The following is a 7,727-nucleotide window of genomic DNA, read 5'->3' as shown; positions in this document are numbered from 1 at the left end:
GAAGAATTTCTTAAAAACCAAAATCAAGAGGTGACAATCAATTATTTTTGTAAGCCGAAAAATATGAACATAGTCAACTTTTAGCTTCGATTTTTTTTTTTTTTGTGTGTCTGTTACCACTTTTTCTCAGCTCTCACCGAACCGATTTCTTTCAACGATACGTCAAAAGATCACAAATCGTATCTAGTCAAAGACATTACCCTCAAAAATTGAAAAAAATTCCCTCGTTCCTCGTAAATGGAGGAAACCTCCAAAAAAATTACAAATTTATAAAATCGCTAATTTTCGAAATTTTTTCAATTTTTTTTACTAAAAAATGCCGTAACTTTTTCAAAAATGAACATATCAATAATTTTTTTTTTTTATAGATGCTTGATGTCTTTACCTATCATTTGGCATATTTTATTTTTATATCTAACCCTTTACCTGCCCACAGGGGGGGATTTAAAATAACAACTTTTTCACAAAAAATTTAATTTTTCAACTTGACTTTTGTGAGTGTTCCAGAAGGTCTGACACTTTTATGTATATCTTAAATTAAAGATAATGTAATGTACTTTATTATGGAAAAAAAAAAGTTTCGGATTTTATTTTGTCTTCACAGTGAAAATGGCTACCAAATGCTATTTTTGTGTGAAAATTCTCGATTTTATATTTTACATTTTTAACTTTAAAATGTTAAATCTTTTTTGAAAAATGTATGGATTAATACAATTTTTTTATATGAAATAATATTTATATACATTTTTCATTCAACATACTTTTTTTTTTAAATCAGACCATTTCCCTTAATACAAGGAGGTTCAAAACAAAAATGTATATAGAAAGTAGAACTTTTTCAACTTAATTTTTGAAAGTGTTCCAGAAATACTGACACTTTTATATATATATCTTAAATTAAAGCTTATGTAATATACTTTAATATTAAAAAAAAAAAATTCGTTCTTTATTTTGTCTTCATGGTGAAAATAGCTACCGTATTCAAAAATATGCTATTTATGTGTTAAAATTCTTGATATTGTATTTTATTTTATTATAAGGGGATTTTACTGATTTTCATAAATATTATATTAATCTAATTGACATAGTATAAAAAGTTAAACATATTTAAATTTTTTTGTTTCTTTGAAGTCACGAAAAATAACTTTAAAATTTGAACTAGCTAAATTTCCATTTTTATTAAGTGACGAATGCGACGTATGGTTTCTAAGATGGTAACACATGGGTCTTTCACGCCTGTGGCACTGAATTTTTATTAATTCTTTTTGAGTTAGAAAAAAATGTTTAACTCATTTGATTTTTATCCTATTTAAATTCAATAACTTTATTAAGTAACAAGGATCTCATTACTGTAGTCTTCTCTCGTGAGACGAAATTCATAATAATATTATTTTACTATGTGGTTTTTTTTTTGTAGCTATCATTTATTTTCTCAGCTCTCACTTGACCTACTTTTTTGACAAATTTTTTTTTAAATTAAACACCATCTACAAATTTGCATTGAAGCGTTTTTTATGATAGTGATTTTAATCACTGTCAGATATCATCTTTACTGGAACAAACTATGCCACGACCTCACCACACTATGCTGGGTTGGATTTTTTATATTTCATCCAAATCAACCGACCTGTTTTTCACTAATTTCTTTACCATTTAATGAACAGATATTTTTTAGTGACAAAGGAGATTGTAAAATTTAATCGTAAATGGTTGACATATGATGAAAATAAGCAGTTGCTCTTTTGTAGCATATGTTTAGCTTTTAGCGATGGAAGTTCAACGTTTTATTTCGGATTCAATGACTGGAAACATACAAATCAACGAATTAAAGAACACGGAATGTCAAAACTTCATAATTCATCAGTCAATTCATATATCAGAGAAAAAAGACTGTTCAACATTTATTGTGTGGTAAACCATTGAAAAAACAAAAAATTGAAGTATTTGAAAGAATAAGTGTGTTATTGCAAGTTATTGAAGTCATAAAACTAATTGGTAAGCATGGATTACCATTTAGAGGTAACAAAAAAGAAGCAGCTTATAAATTAGACGATCCTTCATTGAAAAATGGCAATCTTTTGAAAATAGTTTTATTATTGTCAAAATCTGATAATATATAGAAGATTCACATAGAAAAATCGATTAAATTAAGTAAGGAGCATCATGATATAGCACAAAATATAAATATGAAATCATTGAAGACTACTACTAAAATTGAAAGAGGTAATCTAGTTATATTTCTCAGTGCAACTACAGAAACCACAATAATAAAATTGCTTGGAAATGAAATTAAAAATTCAATTTCAAAAGAAGTTAAAAAAGCCAAAATATTTTTGGTTATGATTGGTACGGCGATGGATTTATACCACATAATGAAGAATGGTTAATAGGGCTAAAACACGTTACTTCAATATCTGGGAATTCGCTTTTTAAAACTTTAAAGGATACATTGGCTGAACTTGATTTACCACTGAATAATTGTGTGGCGAACGTTTTTGATGGTGCGGCTAACTAGAGTGGTCAGTACAACGGTGTAACCTCTAAATTGTCTGAAGTAATTACCAATAATTTTCATACTTGGTGCTACGCGCATATATTAAATTTAGTTCTTTCTGGTACATCACAATGTTTGACTCCTTGTATGTAATTTTTTAATCTTGTTCAAGAGGCATACGTATTTTTTAAAGAATCATATAAAAGGTTGGCTGTGTATGATAATGAAAATCCATCGATGAAACTAGTTGCTGGTATAGCAACTAGGTGGAGAATCAGAAATGATGCAATTGTTAAAATATTTGGAAGGAATGATTTTTGGGTTGAAGGTAATTTAAGTCCAGAAAATGAATCAAAATTTGATTTCATTCAACTGTTAGTAGCTCTATACGAAATATCAATGTCTAACCAATTCAATTCAAAAATAAGAAACGGTAGTCTTAGTTTAATGAAAAAGTTTTGCTCTTATGAAACCCTTGTAGTCGCAATGACGTTTCTACAGATATTTAAAATAACAACACCGTTGTCCGATTACTTTCAAACGAAAAATCTAAATTACGTTCAAACCTGGCGTCATGTTTCTAGTGCCCATAAAAGCTTACAATCGGTTAGAAACAGTTTTAGTGTTATTACAAAAGCTGCTTAAACATTTTTTGACTTTGCAGTTAAAAAAATTGATGAAAAAGAGCTTCATGATGTTGAAATAGAAGAAAAACTTCCGAAGAAACGCAAACGCATTGTTAAGCGTATGGACGGTGAATTAACTCGAGATGATGATAAATATGCTAATGAGTACGATTTTAAGACTTGTAGTAAAATGAAAGAGTCTATCATGCGCATTGCGTATAATCACTGATTATAATTATATACATATTATAATATGTATTCCTTACAATACACGGAATTGTACAAAGTATACAAATATTTACTGACTCTGCCTCTGACACAAGTGACATGTGAAAGGTCATTTTCGAAAATAAAATTGCTAAAAACCAGATTAAGATCTTCTATTTTACAAGACAATTTGGAATCATTATTCTTAATGCAGTGTGAACGAGACATAGTAAATCAAGTAGATGGAGACAAATCATAAATGCTCTGTGTTCGAACAGCAAAGAAAGCAACGTCTACTCACCATATTAAGATACAAGTTAAGTTTGTGTACTTTTTTTAAGTGTTTAAAAAACTGTTATGATTTATGTTGTTATATAAAATATAAATAAGATTTAATTTTAAAAGTAAGTGCACAATTTATTTTCTTAGCCATTTTCTACGTAACATATTTTGATTGGTATTTTGTTAAAAATTCCAGAATATATCATGATCTATGTTTGACATCTTCAGGTAGTGTGTAAATAAAAAGGATAGACCCCGATTTTCCTTTTGAAGTGGTTATATAAGTGGTTGGCGCCCTATATATATATTTTTTCCCGCGCCCCTTAGAGGTGGTACTCGCCACCTGNAGACCCCGATTTTCCTTTTGAAGTGGTTATATAAGTGGTTGGCGCCCTATATATATATTTTTTCCCGCGCCCCTTAGAGGTGGCGAGTATCGGGCTGATATTATATAATTATTTTTACTTTAGAAGCAATAATATGTCACGATGTAATAGTTCTTTACCGAAAAATATTTTAGAATGTTTTTTTTATAAATAAAAAATATTATTTTAATAAAATGACATGTGCACCAACGCACGAACCGCCCCTAAGAAGACTTATTGAAAAAATCTTCTGCGCCATTATTAAATAACTTATTAGAAGTTTAAAATAATGATCGTAGGTGAAAAATGGGTATTGCTATTTTTATAACTAGATATTTTCGGCCATACTCATCCTCCCGCCTATAAGTAGTATAAAATTAATGTCAATATAAACTTCTAAAATGTTACAGCATTTTCTTCGGTAGGTGTAGTGAATGTAAGACTCACTTCTTTTGTAAGTTTCATGTTACGTAACATATTTAATTTTTCTTGTTCGAAGTTGCGTTTTGGCTGTAATCCAATATCTCTATCATATTTGTATAATACTTTCTTTAGCTCTCTCCCATATTTGGCGTAGTCTACAGCATAACTATCACCTAACGCATGCTCTTTGAACTCAATGCCCAATTGTTTCATTTTTGAATCTTCATCCTGATAATATAGTTCTTCAAGTTTTTTTATGAAATCCGTTTTTTTCTTTTTATAGATTTTACTCTGATAACATGATTTATTTTATAAAACAAAATCGCTTTTATTGTCTAAATAAAAATAACTTTTTGGTAATATTTTTTAAATTTACTTTTCTATGATTTTTTTCGATATCGTTAACCAATTTTTTTCTCTGAACTATGACTGGATGTTCAAAAACCAGTTTATGAGCTAATTCAGGTTTAAGTTTATTTTGTAGAACCATTTCTGTTTCCCATTTTATTTGCTCCTTCTATAATTAAATACATATTCCCATACATAAAGTATACATTTATGTTATTTATAATTTATTTATTTTACAAAATCACAAACCATTCGGGAATCGACTGCATTAAGTATATTATATTTATCCTTAGAGTTCATATTATTTATAATTTTCTCCATTTGTATGCGACCATTAATTTTAACAAAAGGTTGGCCCGTTAGATTTGTTATATTTATTTCAGGATTAACCCTAAATTATTATTAATTATATTCTAGTTTAATCAGTTGTCTTTTAGTTTTATTATAATATAATATCAAAATCGAAATAATTAAATCTAGGATTATAAATTTCGGTTAAAATTGTCATTCATTTTTCTCTACACTCAATTGACCAATTTTTTTCAAATTAACATCCAAAGGCGTAAAGCATTTGAGTAAATGTATTTGAATAAAAGTATTCAAATACTTTCATTGGTATTGAATAGTATTTTTAAATACATTTAATAAAAAGTATCTGAGTAGTATTTTAAATACAATTATTTAGTATTTAATAGTGTTTAATATTCAGTACTATTAATATACTTTTTTTTTTTTAATTTGCTAACCGTAACACAGCAAGCAAATTAAACTCAGTCAAAAAGAAAATTGAGAATAATTCTCTGTTATTTTANTTTTTTTTTTTGTGTCTGTGAACGCTCAATCTCAGCTCTCGCTGGACCGATTTTGATGAACAATATGTCAAAAGATCACAAATCGTATCTAGTCGAAGACATTACCCTCAAAAATTGAAAAAAATTCCCTCGTTCCCCGCAAACGGGAGAAATCCCCCAAAAAATTACAAATTAAAAATCGCTTATTTTCGATAATTTTTCAATTTTTTTTACTTAAAAGTGCCATAACTTTTTTAAAAATGATCGAATCAATATAATATTTTTTTTTATAAATATCTTAAATATTTACCTATCATTTTATATATTTTTGTGAACATTTGACCCTTTAACAGCCCACAGGAAGGGTTTCAAAATGGTAACTTTTTCAACTTAACTTTTGAAAATGTTCCGGAAAGACTGACACTTTTATACATATCTTAAATTAAAGCTAATGTAATATTCTTTAATTTGAAAAAAAAAAATTGACGATACGTCAAATGACTACAATTCGTATCTAGTTGAAGATATTACCCTCACAAATTGAAAAAAAAATTCTAATTTATCAATTAAACCGTTAGTTATTCCATGTTCTCCATAAAGACAATTAAAATCATTAATTTCTAATGTTTTCAAAATATTTATTAACAAATGAAGTTTGATATAATAGGTTTTAACTACAAAATTAAATCATTTTACTTTGTAAATTAATAAATTTTTTACTGTATTTGTGTGTGCTACTACTAGACTATAATATTACAAATTTTTTTGTAACATGTTGCTATATAAATCATTTCTAAAAAAAGTGATTGTTTTTTCTCCTGAATTAACAATTGATTTTTACAAATATAATCAAATTTTATAATACGCTCAATTGAGTAAATCTTTTAAACAACTTTGTTTTAATTGTTTCATTTAGTTAAAGTAAATCATTAAAATTAATTAAGTTCTCAATATTTCAATTGTAGAATCTTTTCAAACAACAAAAGTTACTAGGAAATTATTACTATTACTTCTATTTAACCCATCAACGCCGAGAATTATTTTTTTTCAAACTTTCTATTTTTTTTACTAAAAACAGATTAATATACAACACAAAAATAAAAAAAATTATTTTTAAATTTTTTGAAAATACGATTTCTGAGATATTGAGTGTCACCATATGGGTACACTCGGCTTTTACCTATTAAATTATTCAGGTATAAAATAAATACCCACCTTTAAACAAAACTTATTTATTTTCTTTTGACTTATGTAATAAAATTGATTTATAACAATTCTTTATGAAATATACATTTTTGAACACTTTTTTTTATGATTTACTTCGTATGATACGAAACAAAACATGTTACACAATAGTCCGACATTACACTTTTTGCATTGCGTGCGTCCTTTGGATGTACACAATGCCCCAGCACACCTTCTTCTCATTCCTTTTCCAACCACTTCAACTAAATGATCTCTACCATCATATTGTGCGTCATCAGGAATTTCNTGATCTCTACCATCATATCGTGCGTCATCAGGAATTTCAGTTGAAGGTCCTGGCCGTTTCGGTAAATTTTTGTACGTCACCAAATAATTTTGTACAATGTTTCGTCTAAAATCTAGTTGGGTCAGCACGCCACCTGATTTTTTGTGAAGGATCCATGCGTTTTGTATGGATACATCAATAAGCCATGTGAATAAACACCACCATCACTTTTTACCACGCAATCCAATTCTATATCGGTTCACATTTTCGTCCATCAAATCAGTTCCTCCCATATACTTATTGTATTGGCCAATACAATTAGGACGTGGAACTCGAATAGTTTTTTTTTCTTTCCTGGAATATCGCTTAACCCCAACTGTAGGAATACTTCCAAAACATGTCGAAGCTACAGTTATTAAAGAATTATCTAACCATCTAGAATAGTGAATACCATTGTTTTTATCTAAAATATATTCAAAAGTGCCTCTTTCTTTTTTTTTCCATTTTGATTTTTCAGTTAACTTAATTGTTTTTGGTAAGCGATTAGCGCGTATAGTTCCTGTGCCATTGTAACAATTCACTGATAAAAAACGAAGTAGTTTTTGATTTGTAAACAAGTTATCGAAAGAGAACATATATCGCAAATTTTTCTTTTTTATGGGAAATTCTTTTAACATTTCGTAAAATGAAGCTGTACATTTTCCAAAGTATGCTTGTATT

Source organism: Daktulosphaira vitifoliae, unplaced genomic scaffold, assembly GCF_025091365.1.
Source record: "Daktulosphaira vitifoliae isolate Bord-2020 unplaced genomic scaffold, ASM2509136v1 Scaffold_2, whole genome shotgun sequence".
Classification (NCBI taxonomy): domain Eukaryota; kingdom Metazoa; phylum Arthropoda; class Insecta; order Hemiptera; family Phylloxeridae; genus Daktulosphaira; species Daktulosphaira vitifoliae.
The sequence above is the reverse complement of the archived record's forward strand: the minus strand, read 5'-3'. Positions refer to the sequence as shown.